This window comes from Phalangium opilio, unplaced genomic scaffold (genome assembly GCF_054372755.1).
Source record: "Phalangium opilio isolate 3A_F unplaced genomic scaffold, DU_Popi_V2 ptg000390l_1, whole genome shotgun sequence".
Classification (NCBI taxonomy): domain Eukaryota; kingdom Metazoa; phylum Arthropoda; class Arachnida; order Opiliones; family Phalangiidae; genus Phalangium; species Phalangium opilio.
The window spans coordinates 8,954,908-8,970,380 of record NW_028324234.1 but is presented as its reverse complement, the minus strand read 5'-3'; the positions used below and the strand labels follow the sequence as shown (position 1 = coordinate 8,970,380).

The 15,473-nt window shown below is 36.8% G+C and overlaps 1 long non-coding RNA gene across 1 annotated transcript; it reads right to left on the bottom strand.

The window, feature by feature from the left end:
• Positions 1-12,161: 12,161 nt before the first annotated feature.
• On the bottom strand, positions 12,162-13,350 carry LOC149597094 (uncharacterized). The gene is made up of 2 exons (XR_016379389.1): positions 12,856-13,350; positions 12,162-12,774 (listed from the first exon to the last, which is right to left on the bottom strand). It is a non-coding gene; the product is annotated as an uncharacterized LOC149597094 (long non-coding RNA).
• Between the last annotated feature and the right edge of the window lie 2,123 nt (positions 13,351-15,473).

The window sequence follows — 15,473 nt, the reverse complement described above, 5'->3', positions numbered from 1 at the left end:
ACCTAAAATAGTTGATGCGTTTTTAAAATCAAGGATGGAAAATTCAAATTCTATACCTGTATTTTAAATATCGATTATTTCCAATAAATTTCATTTCATTTAGTTCCAGGTAAATTCTAACATCTACAATCCGAAATCATCAGAGGCTGTAAAGTGTTGCTGATCGATTTTTGATTGTTAATTAGTAACGAGATTGTTAATAGTACTTAATATTTATAATTTAACAGAATTATAAGAACAATTTATACTCACTAATCAACAGTATTTTGGAATCTGAGTATATCTCGCAAAACACCCAACTAACAAATCTTTTGAATTTTTATATCGGCTCAGATCTTGTTCTCGGGTTTTGAGGCGAGGAAGGGATAACCTGATTGGCTGGATTTTGCCATGCGCACAACCTGTTTTACCTCACGAGTCAGATGAATCAGAAAAATAAGAGATTTATTTTTGTCGCTCTACAACAGATGGTACTACAGTCAAGGATTATTTAAAATGTCTAAGGATAAAACGCAGAGAAAGAAATATCGAAGGTAGATGTTCCAAACGGTACCTAGCGGGCACAATCGGCAAACCGGAAAGCCAATATTTTGAAGCGTCAACACGTGACCGGGTTCTTGAAAGTTTTGTCTCTCTCGTCTGCTCTAGCCGATGTACTCAAACAAGACCTTGGCCTTTCCTATTAAACTAAATTAGTGTAACCTCGCCTCATATTTTCTTGAACTGAATGTTTGCTTTAATCTATTATTAAAATTAAATTATGAATTTTAGGAACTAACCTCATTCTTGAATCTGGAACTAAATGTTCTTAACGACCGTTAACAATTCGAAATAGAACTATAGAGCTTTCGAAAACTGTCTCTCTTTCGTCTATGCTTTCGCGATAATAAGATAGGTGGCGCCATATCGGTTTTTCTTTTCCGTTTGACGCACCAAAACAGTAGGTGGAGAAGAGGGGGATGGGTTAAAATTTCGGAACAACTAGAGAACATTCCCTTACTATAGAGATCTGTGTGTGCGCTTTGTCCATAGACATTTTAAATAATCCTTGCTACAGTCAACTTTGTTAGTCACGTGATCCTATCCCTTAGATGGAGGCGAGACCAAGTTAACTTGTTTATTTTTTACCACGATGCTTTGCTCTTGGTTCACCACAACATCTGAATCTCACCAAAAACATCTCTGTAAAAATATGCCAAGTTGTTTGGCCGTAAAAAGAAGTGAGATCTAAAATACGGCCAAGTTATTATCTCCAGGTGAACCAACATTTTATTCGACTTAAAACTTCTCAAGAATGTTTTTCTGACTTGGCCATTTGCATATCAAGGATTCGTTTAATTCCAGATATGGATCGAAATTAAAATATTAAATCAAATTGGTTAAATATTCTTGATAAGCCTTTGTGGTTAAACTTGTAATTTCCGTTATTAACCTTCACGGGTGCAAAGAAGAAGGATGCAAGTTTGGAATGCTAATGGCCAAGTCAGAAAAACATTCTTGAGAAGTTTTAAGGATTTACTCCCATTCAACCAAAACCGTTTCTCCCAATTCCCATATCTCCCAATCCCATTTGACCCAACACTATGTCTTTTCCCCCAACACTATGTCTTTTCCCCCAATTTCTTTTGTCCCAATTCTGCATAAAACATATGTTAATAAGTTCAAAGAGAATTTTTTGGTTTCATTAACAATGATATGTTTTACATATTCAGTAGGAGAATGTTTAGGAAAAGGTGGCAGCTAACTATTAGGAGAATATTTTGGAAAAGGTGGCAGCTAATTAATAGGAGAATATTTAGAAAAAAGTGGCAGCTAATTAATAGGAGAATATTTAGAAAAAGGTGGCAACTAATTAATAGGAGAATATTTTGGAAAAGGTGGCAACTAATTAATAGGAGATTATTTTGGAAAAGGTGGCAACTAATTAATAGGAGAATATTTTGGAAAAGGTGGCAACTAATTAATAGGAGAATATTTTGGAAAAGGTGGCAACGAATTAAAGGATCCATTGTTTTGGAAAAGGTGGCAGCTAACTATTAGGAAAATATTTAGGAAAAGGTGGCAGCTAATTAGTAGGAGAATATTTAGAAAAAGGTGGCAGCTAATTAATAGGAGAATATTTAGAAAAAGGTGGCAACTAATTAATAGGAGAATATTTTGGAAAATGTGGCAACTAATTAATAGGAGAATATTTTAAAAAAGGTGGCAACGAATTAAAGGATCCATTGTTTTGGAAAAGGTGACAGCTAACTATTAGGAAAATATTTTGGAAAAGGTGGCAGCTAATTAGTAGGAGAATTTATTTATTTATTTATTTATTTATTGGAGGGATAGGGTTGCTAAGCCAAATTGACTTATGTGCAACCCCCCAAAAGCATTAAGGTACATCAAACGAACCGAAAAATATTAAATTCAGGCGTTGTTGAATGTTTTGGAAAAGGTGGCAGCTAATTAATAGGAGAATATTTAAGAAAAGGCGGCAGCTAATTAATAGGAGAATATTTAGGAAAAGGCGGCAGCTAATTAATAGGAGAATATTTAGGAAAAGGCGGCAACTAATTAATAGGAGAATATTTAGGAAAAGGCGGCAACTAATTAATAGGTGAATATTTAGGAAAAGGCGGCAACTTATTAATAGGAGAATATTTTGGAAAAGGTGGCAACTAATTAATAGGAGAATATTTTGGAAAAGGTGGCAACTAATTAATAGGAGAATATTTTGGTAAAGGTGGCAACTAATTAATAGGACAATATTTTGGAAAAGGTGGCAACTTATTAATAGGAGAATATTTTGGAAAAGGTGGCAACTAATTAATAGGAGAATATTTTCGAAAAGGTGGCGAAGAATTATTGGAACCATTGTTTTGGAAAAGGTGGCAGCTAACTATTAGGAGAATATTTTGGAAAAGTTAGCAGCTAATTAGTAGGAGAAGGTTTTGGAAAAGGTGGCAGCTAATTAATAGGATAATAACCTAACCTAACCTAACGTTTTGAAAGCAACCATTTGCAGCATAAAATATTAGACGAAACCATTCGATTGGGAGAAATGAGAATTGAATAGTTTGGGATAAAAATTCCGATTGGGAAATATAAGATTGGGAGAACTGGGAATCGGAAAGTTTGGGATAAAAATGTATTTTGGGAAACACAGAATTGGGAGAAATGGGACCCTACCGTTTTAAGTCGAATAAAATGTTGGTTCACCTGGAGATAATAACTTGGCCGTATTTTAGATCTCACTTCTTTTTACGGCCAAACAACTTGGCATATTTTTACAGAGATGTTTTTGGTGAGATTTCACTCCTTTTTGTATGTGCATGTTCTTGTAGATTTATAGAAGTAGGATTATGAAGTGAAATAAACATTTGTACTTTTAGATTTTTATTTGTTCTTTCCAAGAGTTTTACATGGCTTTGCCTTTTTCAACTTTTTTGCATTCAACTTTCTTTTTTTCTCAGGCTGTTTCTCAATTGTTAACCGTATTTCTATTCCAAGAACACAATATTGTGGCAAGTAACACTTTTAATCAACAGAATAGATTTAAGAAAAACTAAATGAATCAAAACACGCTTAGAACCATTTCAGACGAAATGAAAAGGAAATGAGTAAAAAATTTAATTACTAAAACATTATGTAAAAAACATAAATTTTGCAATAATACGAAAGAATCATATTAGTAAAAAATATTAATATTAAAAGACGAAAAAATTAAATTATAATGTCCTATTACGGGGGGATATAAATTATAAAACCCCCATTTCAGGGGCTAACAGGGGAAAATTCCCGCTTTTGGGACTTTTTCCTTTCTTTGTATGCTAAGTCCTACTTGTATGCCAAATTTTATCATTCCCGCAACACCGGAAGTGCCCTAGAAGTTTAGATGATGACTCTAATTCTAAACCCCCATTTCAGGGGCTAAAAGGGGAAAACTCCCGCTTTTGGGACTTTTCCCTTTCTTTGTATGCTAAGTCCTACTTGTATGCCAAATTTTATCATTCCCGCAACACCGGAAGTGCCCTAGAGGTTTAGATGATGACTCTAATTCTAAACCCCCATTTCAGGGGCTAAAAGGGGGAAACTCCCGCTTTTGGGACTTTTCCCTTTGCTTCTATGCTTAGTGGTACAAGTATGCCAAATTTCATCATTCTAGCACCACCGGAAATGCCCTAGAGGTTTAGATGATGACTCTAATTTTAAACCCCCATTTCAGGGGCTAAAAGGGGGAAACTCCCGCGTTTGGGACTTTTCCCTTTGCTGTATGCTTAGTGGTACAAGTATGCCAAATTTCATCATTCTAGCCCCACCGGAAATGCCCTAGAGGTTTTGATGATGTGTCAGTCACTCAGTCTCATAATGTGTCATTTTCACATAAGATTATCACAGAAACCAAATGAGTTAGAAAGCTGGAAGTTGGAGGACTTCCTAGGATTAACACTGTGCCCTTGAGGTGCAAATATGAGTGGTGTACTATTCCCCAGTACCGAGTTAAGAGGGGGTCAAAATGAGGCTGAAATGTTTCGGGTAAAGGATTGCTGGTAGTGCACGACAACTTGGCGGCACCCAGATATAAAGTTTTGTTTGTCACCAAGAAAATCAATCTTATAGTTCCGATGCAATGAAGTCTTGCTTCAAAAACGCCACCGAATGTTCATTAACTCGAGTAAATTGTCTCTTAATTAATTGCTCTCTGTTGGTAGTACATAAAATTATTAATTCAATTTTATATCGATGGTAACATTTAAGATTTTAAAATGCAAATTCTAAACCTGTATGTGAAATATTGATAATTTCAAAGAAATTATACTTCTTTTAGTGCCATTTTGGGGTCCACTTTAATCATAACGTGTAAAAACCGAAAGACAAAAGCAAAACAAAAAAATCATTAAGTCTTTAAAACGTGAAATCTCTCAAAGAGGTGCAGGGGGTTGTATGGGTGATTTTGAGTCAAATATGTAATTTCTATAACATTTTTCCGAGAGGATCACCGTTTACTAGTTAGGATTGATGTATTTTACGGATGACCCCTTAAATTTAACTAAATTCTTTTACAATCGAGTTTTCCACTTTTCACAGACTCATTTTGTCAAATGAGCGAGGATTAAGGCGAATATTTCTTGTTCGCCCCATTTAGCAGTCGAATAGAATTCGAAATAAGAAATTAACTTTGTGTTCAGGGATCTTTCTACATATTCATCCATGATTTTGCGATGGGTCTGTTTGCGGTTAATATCCCTAGAGCCACGAAACCGTAACATACAGTATTGAATCATTTCCATATCTTTGTAACGTGCCTAAGAATAAACACTAAATAACTAAAATTAATAAAGATGGTTGTAAAGAAAATACCTATGACTATATTTTCTTATGCTATTAATTTAGTCGTAAATACAGCCCGAAAGTTTAAGCATAAGGTGCAGACAAAAGTAAACAAATTGGGAAAACCAAAATATTACCTCTCCGAGTCAAGGGGTCTACTACTACAAACTTATTTACCTAGATATGGAATTATTTCTCTTTTTTGAAGTAAAAATTTACGAAATATTGAAGCAGTATTCCAAGCAAAGCGAATATACAGTAAAGCAGACGACATTTTATATCCAATAAGGATAAATCTTCTTGGACACATGGAAATCAGTCAATGGGGAAAAGAACAGGAAAATGAAGTCTACGCTTCAGCTGTTTACCGTATATTCTGATAGCTTCATTCACAACTGGTTTGCAGTGTAAACACTATCGTCTCGTCTCACCTCAACAATATTCCTAGTTTGCCAACATGAATGTTAACGTTAAATAACACCAAAGCTAAATTGTAGCTAGACGCACTAATAGTCAATGCGCACTATAAAGAGAACAAAAAGTCTGTAGCTACTACCCGTTTACCAATAGCCCTTTTACTATTCTAATTGCCACCATGATCTTTTTTTCAATTATAAAACCTTACCCTGATTATTTAAGAATGTATTTAACTTTCGGCTTACTCTGAACCGTTGATGTCTCTTCATTTCAGACACGAAAATCAAAGCCCAAAGTTTACTACACCTCAGGCCTCAATTATTTACTACTTGTTTCACTAAGCCTATTGCAGATAATACTTGATATACCCGCCGGAGTCTAGGACTTAGTTTTCTTCATGTAATCACTAAACCAAGGATTTATTCTATATACAGATGCAGTATAGCTTAAGTAATATATAAACAACCATTTCAAATAATAATATTAAAAACATCTTTGGAATATCAAAATGAAACAGAGCTTTAAAGCTACAAAAGTACTAAATGCATCATAATTACGAAAAATATTTCCACATATTCACTTTATATTAAGGATAAAGGGAATATTATGGTTCTGTAGGATTTCTTTACACATAAAAAAAAACGAACTTCTAAAGCAGCGCAATAGTGTAACAACGGACGGACACACACAGACAAAAACATAGACTGCTTTTTAACTCTTTCCGTATTAATTTTGAATTGAGAAACAAGATTATCTTAAATATTAAAATAAATATAATTAATCTTTGATATTTTCTTCGTTAGTCTTCTTCCGCGTATGTCTTAACCTTAAGGATGATGATGGAGTAGAAGCCAGGTGTGCAGACTGGTGTCCATGTGGGATGGACAATGACCAGAAGATGGTGGTGTTAGAAGCCAGTGTGTACAGACTGGTGTCCATGTGGGATGGACAAAGACCAGAAGATGGTGGGGATTAGAAGCCAGTGTTTACAGACTGGTGTCCATGTGGGATGGACAAAGACCAGAAGATGGGTGGTGCTTAGAAACCAGTGTACAGACTGGTGTCCATGTGGGGTGGACAAAGAGCAGATGATGGTGGATTATAGAAGTCAGTAAGATGGACAAATGGCCTGAGGATAGTGGTGTCAGATAGGCAATGGATAATAGCCATTGTAAGTGGAATACAGTTTTCCAAATTTCCAGTAACTGTAAATGCGGTCCGGAATTTCGGAAAACGTTTGCTCCGATTTGAAAACTGCGAACGCGGTCCCCTGGGGTGTAAGTCAATAACAACAGACTGACACACACACACACACACCCAGACACACCCACACGTCCAGTGCAATACCTCTCAGTGACGTCATCGTCACTCGGAGAGGTAAAAAATATCCTTGGAATATCAAAATGAAACAAAGCTTTAAAGCTACAAAAGTACTAAATGCATCGTAATTACGAAAAATATTTCCATATATTCACTTTATATAATGAAAAAAGTGAATATTAAGGTTCTGTACGATTTCTTTACACATCAAAACAAAAATAACTGCTAACGCAGCGCACTAGTGTAACATCGGACGGACACACACAGACAAAAACATGGACTGCTTTTGAACTCTTTCCGTATTAATTTTGATTTGAGAAACAAGATTATCTTAAATAATAAAATAAATATAATTAATATAAAATATTTTCTTCGTTAGTTATTAGCCTTATTGAACGTTACATCGTTTTAAAAAAGAACAATTAAACATTCTTGAGAGACTTGACTAATATTGACGTTTATATTGAAGTATACGACTGTTTTTTCGCCTTACTCAAATAGGTAGTATATAAGGGTTTCGAATCGCATCTATGGATAAGAACAGCGCAATTGCGTGAACCTTTGGTCGAAGCCCCGCCTTAGGGAGGCCAGACGTTTCTCGTAACCTTGGCCGATCGCCGCGTATGTCTTAACCTTAAGGATGATGATGGAGTAGAAGCCAGGTGTACAGACTGGTGTCCATGTGGGATGGACAAAGACCAGAAGATGATGGTGTGACTGGTGTCCATGTGGGATGGACAAAGACCAGAAGATGATGGTGTGACTTGTGTCCATGTGGGATGGACAAAGACCAGAAGATGATGGTGTGACTGGTGTCCATTTGGGCTGGATAAAGACCAGAAGATGGTGGTGTGTAGAAGCCAGTGTGTAGAGTCTGGTGTCCAAGTGCGATGGACAAAGAGCAGATGATGGTGGACTACACTGTTAAAAAAAAGGTATTTTGAAGGTAATACAAAATACCTCCGCGACCTTTTTAGTACCCATGAACGTATTCTATTAGTTGTCTCACAGTGCGGGTATTGAATGATTTCGAAAAAGGTATTTTGGAAATATAAGGTATATAATGAAACCTTTTAGAGTTTCAGCGCTTTTGGTGGTATGTTATCGTACCCTGGAAGTAGAAACGGACTTAACAGATTCCTTTAGAGGGATTTATTTAGCTCCGGCGTGCTGACACTACTAAAGTAAAATACATGATATAGTACTTCTAGCTCAAATTCTCTAACACTGACTGTTTACTTCACCATTAGCACTAGTAATGGCAGCGTAGAAGAAATCTCTATTGGAATATTATATATAAACATAAAGAATAGGGTCGGTGGGGTAGTGGTTTTCTACCCGGGATTTAAATTTCAATCTAAAGTTTCCTAGCTAGTGGTTTTTCTTAAATATTTAATTATATATAATTAATATTAATTATTTTCTTTGACAGTTATGTACACTAGCATACGTTACATCATTTAAAGGCCATTCAGAAAATATCCATGTATATGTGACCCTAAACATATACGATATAACAGTATCACACCTTCCTTAACAAGGGGAAGCAAAATTTAGTATCGGTAAATCTAGAGTTGTTGATCCCTTGCCTACTATGCGAACTTTCACGATCCCGCAAGCCTACGGCGCAGACACTAAAAGGCAAGATGGAAGTCAAAATTTTACCCTCGTCCCGTAAGCCCACAACTCAGACAAAAAATGTTGAGATGGAAGGAAAATTTTACTCTCGTGTCTTTCCGTCTCTTTTACATCGAAGTGGTGTATTTCTTACCTTGTCTGAAAATGATTCAAGCCAGGGGTAATTAAGGAAAGGTTTACCAGTTTCAAATGTGCCGCAAATATTTTTGATGGCGCGAAAGTAATATTTAGACCTGTTCGTGGGTTTTATTTGACACCAAATTCGGTAGCACAAAATCCCTTTAAAAGTATATTTTCGAACCTTTTAGTGTGTTAACAGGTACCCCTTTCGGTAATAAGGAGTACTAAAGGCAAAGAGTCTGAATCGTCTGAGTCAAAATTTGTACTTTCACAATCAGAAATTTCCAAATCATTTCCTGTTCCATCTAATTGTTCGGACTCGTTCAAGTCGTTTTCTTCTTCATCAGGTTCATCATCACTCCAAATCCATTTTAGTGAAGTATTTTTCTTGGATGAGTTAGAGTTCATTTGCTTGAACATAAATGTTAGTTTTGCTGATTTCTCATTACCAAGACGATTTCTCAGTCTCGATTGAACTAGTGCGAAGCTAGAAAATAAGCGTTCAACGGCTGCAGTTGAACAAGTGGCGCACAGTAACTGCTCACAAATTTCCAGCCAGAAGGTTTTGTGCGTACTCCAGTTCAGTGTATCTTCATTAGGTTGAATACTAACCGATTTCCACCATACAAATGGCTGCACGTTGCGCAAAGTTTCACTGTAGAGGTAGGCAGGAAATGGAAGAGATGCGGTGGAATGGCACATAAGAATTGGGAGTAAATCTGAGTTCAGCTCCTTAAGATATTCATAGCTGACTTTTGTAATTCTGACAAGTGGAAACCACGGAAGTTGTGATCAATCTTGTTAGCTAGGTAATGAGGACCAGAAAACGCCATGTCGCGTCTCTTTATAAATTTATCTTGTACAGATCTTGGCTGATTTTGGAAGTTCATTTCCAGTTTGTGCCAAATTTGAACAGCAATCGCAATTGTTGCACCATCTCTTTGCGATCGATCAAGGGAAACAGAAATAGGACGCATCCTTGCTGAATAATCCTCCGCATTTGTAGTGAGATTCACATCGTTGATAAGTTTATACACATTCTTATTGACTTCCGATTTATGGTCCTGACAAATTTGTATAAGAATTCCTCTGTTTTGTAAGTAAGAGGAAATTGCCTTTTCCAATGTGTTCCACCTGACTTCTATTGGTAACACAAGTTTTTGCCCATTTGCTTCTTTGTACCAAGCTGCAGTTAGGTGGGTGTTACGGAAATGTTTAATGATTTTGATTATTTGCGATCCAACTTTCGATATCTTTACGTCTTGAGAAAGTAAGTTTAACATATGCGCAGTACATCCATACTGAATTATGTTATCGCCATCTTTCTGTAATTCCTTCTCATTTTTGCCAAATTGCTCGCATTGTCTGTTACTAGTGATGCAACCCGCCCTTTAAACTCTGATTCTGTTTTGTGGATTGCAGCTTTGGCTAGTTCTTGCAAATATTCAGATGTATGAGGACTGCCAGATGTATCAATGCTATCGACAAGTGCTACTCGGCCTTCAGAGTCGGTAATGGTGACGCAAACAATGGGCTCGTTATGAATATTGGACCAACCATCTAATGCCATTGTTACTGCACGACCTTCAAATTCTTTCTGCGTATCTGTTAATACTTTCTTATGAACTTGATCCAGTAATCGACTTCGTATTACCTTCCTTGATGGGGGAATGTAACATGGTCGTAGCTTTTGGCACATTTTGATGAATTCGATGTGTTCAATGCGATTGAATAGTGTATTTGTAGCGTAAAAAAATCTAGCAATTTGTTCATCAATTTCTTCTTTGTACTGGGTGGAAGTTGAGATTATTGCAGAATCGACAGCCATTTTCAACTTTGAAAGTGAAACAGCTGACTTGGGTTCATTTTCAGTTTGAACGATGGTACTTGAAGTTGATGCAGAGGCTTCAGCTTTTTGATCAGAAATTTGCAGATATGCCCTCAGGCGGTTAGGCATTCCTTGCATTTCATTACCACATTTCTGACATTTGGCCCAGTTTCCCGTGTTATTTGGCTTTTTAATGCAAAAAAAGCTAACCCAAGCGGGATCCTTAATTCGTGGCATGTTTTATGGCATGCAATAACAAAACTAAAACTAAAACTAAAAAACTAGAATAATTCAGACCTGATGAAGCGGGAGCTAGCGACATCTTACATTATTCGTCAGACTCACAGTAATCTAAGACCATTAAACACAGAGGGACTGAAATGGAGATAGGGCGGGTGGTTCCTTGTGGGAAGCGTCTCTCTAGCGCCACGCCGCGACCAATATTGAAACTATATCCAATCAAACCAACAGGCGCGTGAAATAGCAGACGACATAGGCCCGTTAAAGCTCGAAAGTCTATGTTAGGTTAGAACGTAACCTAAGTTAGAGAAAGTGTTTAGTTGAATGTAAGTTACTTTCAATTATATTTTTTATTTAAATAGGTATGAGAGTTACTATACAAGCCTTGATCCATAGTTCACTTTTAGAAAGTTGATATTTGGGGTTTGGTATTGTGTAGAAAGTAATGCCTTTCATATTGGATTTATCAGCATAACGTTGATTATTTTTACAAACTCCGAAAGCGCACCTTTTGCTTGGCATCTTAAACACCCAAACTAATGATACTAATCCTTTAACCCCAGTAGCACTGCCGACGTAGGGCCTACATGGTCGGCTTTGTGTGTTACCGACGAGTTGGTAAAAAGTCACTAATAAGTCGGGAGACTAATGGTTTGAAAGTCGAAATGTCCGCCTGGAGGGACGATGGCCCGCCGGTTTTCCTACTGTTTTGAGGCTACTATAAAACGACTGTTGGCCGACTATATGTCGGCGTCATTATGTCTACCTAAAGCCGCGCTCAATCCGACGATTTCACGGCTTTTTAGTATAGGAACGGTAAATCGTCGGTAAAGGGCTGGTAGAGTAAGGGTTTGAGAGTCGAAATGTCCGCCCGGCGGGACGACGACCCGCCGGTTTTCAGACTGTTATGAGGCGACTATAAAACGACTGTTGGCCGACTACAGGTCGGCGTCATTATGCCTACCTAAAGCCGCGCTCAGTCCGACGATTTCGCGGCTTTTTAGTATAGGAACGGTAAATCGTCGGTAAAGGGCTGGTAGAGTAAGGGTTTGAAAATCGAAATGTCCGCCCGGTGGGACTACGGCCCACTGGTTTACCGACTGTTACGACACGAATGAAATACGACCCTCATCCAACACGTTTGAGAGTCGACTTAACCGCCTGTCAGCAAGAGGTCCGACGCTTTTGCGACGATCAAACCTTAACTCGAGGCCCGATGGTTTTGCGACGATCAAGCCTTAACTCGAGGCTTCATTCGCTTATAGTAAAGGATACTGATACCTAGTATTGAAATTTCTTTAATACATTTTCAATGAACAACACTTAAGAATTTGTACTTTTTATATTTCAAGTAACATGCAGGTCAATTATAACAATTTCAAATATTAAACAATGTATTCTATTTGACACGACAAGTCGAATGAAAATATTAGCTGCCTAGCTAATTGGTTTTAACAAAAAGTTAAATTTTTCAGGGCGAGTATAATATTTACATCAATTAAAGCATTTATTAATATTCATTGTTAATATCTTCGATGTGGCCAGTTGCTATCTCTTAAATTACAAAAATCTTACTGAAAAATATACACTAACAGATTTTTTAAGGAAAAAGAAAAACATACAATTCTAAAGGGTATTACTTGACACATTTTTCTCTTAAAAGGTTTGAAACCGCATAAAAATTCTCAAATTAAAACAAATTGAGATATATTTTGGAATTAAGTATTATTTTCACAACCAAAAATCTTTAAAATACTTAATATATAAGGTTTTTGAACTCCAAGCGCCCCAAAACACTTGCTTCTTTTATATTCAATCAAAGAAACTGAAGGTATACATAAACGTTTAAGTTTTGGTTTCACTTTCTATGGGTGTGGTTCCCAGCAGATGAGAAGCTAGGTAAAAAAGCAAAGGCTTATGCATAAAACTGGCTCTAAGAGGTAGATAAATTGATAATTCAATAACAGAATTCAAACCTTATGTGACAAACGAAGACGTTTCTAGTTTATATAGTGTGACAAAGAACCTTAGCGATGAAATTAAAAGTTAGCAAGCCTATAACTAATCATTTTCGACCACAAAAATCTCGTTTAAACATTCTAACGACCCAGCCGCGTCAGAGATACTGGAAAGGCTAACTTGCTTTCGCACTAGCAGCGCCCTCTTCGGTGATGACGTGCATGGTTTCATTTTACTCTTTTAAAACGTAACCATACCGACTAGCGGGAAGGAGTTGGTAATCAATTGGCAAAAATGGGTTACATGTTTTGGACGGTAGGCAAGCCTACTTCAAACCACCACAGTTCCAACTGTCGGATAAATGTCGGTTACTAAACGGCCTAAGCATAACTTTGCTTTTAATTTTACTCTTCTTAAACGTCTCAATACCGACTAGCGCGAGAGAGTCGGTAATCAATTGGCAAAAAATAAGTTGGAATTTTCTAGACGGTAGGCAAGCCTACTTTAAACCATCTCTGTTCCAACTATCAGATAGATGTCGGCATTGCCAACTAAAAGAAGTAGTCGGCTTCATGAGTCGGAAAAGTGTAGGAATAAGCATGGTACAGCTGACTGGACCGTAAACCGACTATTTGACCTTTAACCGACTGTTATGCGGAAGGCTTGTGCTACTGGGGAAATTACTTATAAGATAACGAACATAAAAGGCGAAAAAGCGGAGAGGAAAAAACTAACCGTGCCTAGACCGTACAATCATAAAAATTCAACAGAGCAGACAACATAATAAAGGTCACAAAGATGCCTTGAAATGTTTCGGGAGTCTCCCGCTAGGGACCACGATACGCGCTGAAATTTCAAGATAGGGGTTTTAGCTTATCATTCTAGTCCATCTGTGTTTAATGGTCTTAGCAGTAATGAAAATATCAGATGATATTAATGATATTTTCGTCTATATGTTAGTTTTTACGCAGATTTCGGTTTTTTTTCTAAATAAACAATTTACAGGAAAATATCGAAAAAATCAAAAACATCCATGATATTTATCCGATGAATATCAACTGCCAACCCTGCTTTTACGTTATGTATTACACATGGACCGTAATTATATCTTACACCCCATAATGAGACTCCTTTACTCATGGCATTCAAAACAGCTTAAGCCCTGCCTCTTATATCTTTCAAGGCCCGTGCATTGCGATATATTTTTCAAAACAACAACCAAAATGGGAAGCTCCTCTCAGAAACATTATAATTTCTATTCGCTGTATATGAAATGAAAATATGGAAAATATTGCGCTCTTTAATGGTATGAATCCTTCCCTATCTATTATTATTTTACGTAGGAGTAATACGTTTCTAACGAAGTCTAGAGAGGATAAACATAAGCGAGATTGTTTCGGAAAAAAATTCTGCTTCCACTTGTTACTGTTGTATAGAGTAATCATGATAAAAGCTTAAGAAATTACGAGAGAACAGACCTTTTTTATCCTCTTCTTTTATTCTAAATAAGAATATAAAACATTTATTTTGTATCAAAAAGTATTTTTGGTGCTAAGATTGCTTTAGAAAAATCCAAACGGTTAGGCATTGTTAAAAAAGACATGTGTAAGCTATTTGCAGAGATGATAATTGTTTTACATGTTTTAAATAAGACTGAAGCTTCCACTATTGTGTTTATGCTCCTTGTTTGTTTGATTGAAAACCATCTAGGTGTAGACCAAAAATTTCAAAAATATATATTTTAATCTGATACGCCCACCTAGTTGAAAATAGACCTTTTAAATTTGCGGGAGCCATTCTTGAGAATTTTTCTTTGCTTGTAGGTTATCAATTTATCTACCAGTAAATATTTTTGTTTGGAAGTTGGATATTAAGTCAAATTAAGTGGTTGTAAAGAGCCAGCAGGTTTTTGCCGCTTCTTTTTGTGAGTATTTGATTTTTGGATGTAAAATGGAGGAAGATTTAGTTGAGAGTAAGGATGATATGCGGAAGCGCAAAGCGCGGGAAAGGATGAGGGCAAAAAGATCAGACCCTGAGTTTAAGAAGAGAGAAAATGAAAGGAGAAGAGTTTTAGCAGCTCAGAAAAAAGCTAAGGTTGATTGTACAGGTTCTGGTACGTCTAGTCCTAGTACTAGTTTGCCCATTACTTCTATTGCGCCGTCAGTTGGCCATAATGGTAGTAAGGTTGATGGTGCGGTTTCTAGTATCTCTAGTCCTAATTTGTTTGTTGGTTCTATTGCGCCGCCAGTTGGCCACAGTAGAATAAAGGATAATGTATTAGATGGAAGTACAAGTGAAGTTGCTGAAACGTAGCGTTAATTACTGCCGACGAAGCGATGAATTTAGTTAGTAATATTTCAGATAGTTCTGTAATGGTAGCGAACGATGATCAAGTACCTTCTACGTCTCATGGTAATGTTTACCTGTTAGAGAGAATGAGAATTTTGAGACTGAATGAAAAGTGTAGAATGAAGGAGGCGCGATCAATGGCGAAAAAGCGGGAGAATGAGGCTTATCGTGAAAGGGAAAATCAGGTTGGCATACTTACCAAGAGAGTTAAAAGGCTTGATGAGTGGTATAGAGCAAGCGAACGAGTAAAGGACCAGTTGAGTAAGGCTAGTAAACGCCAAGATGC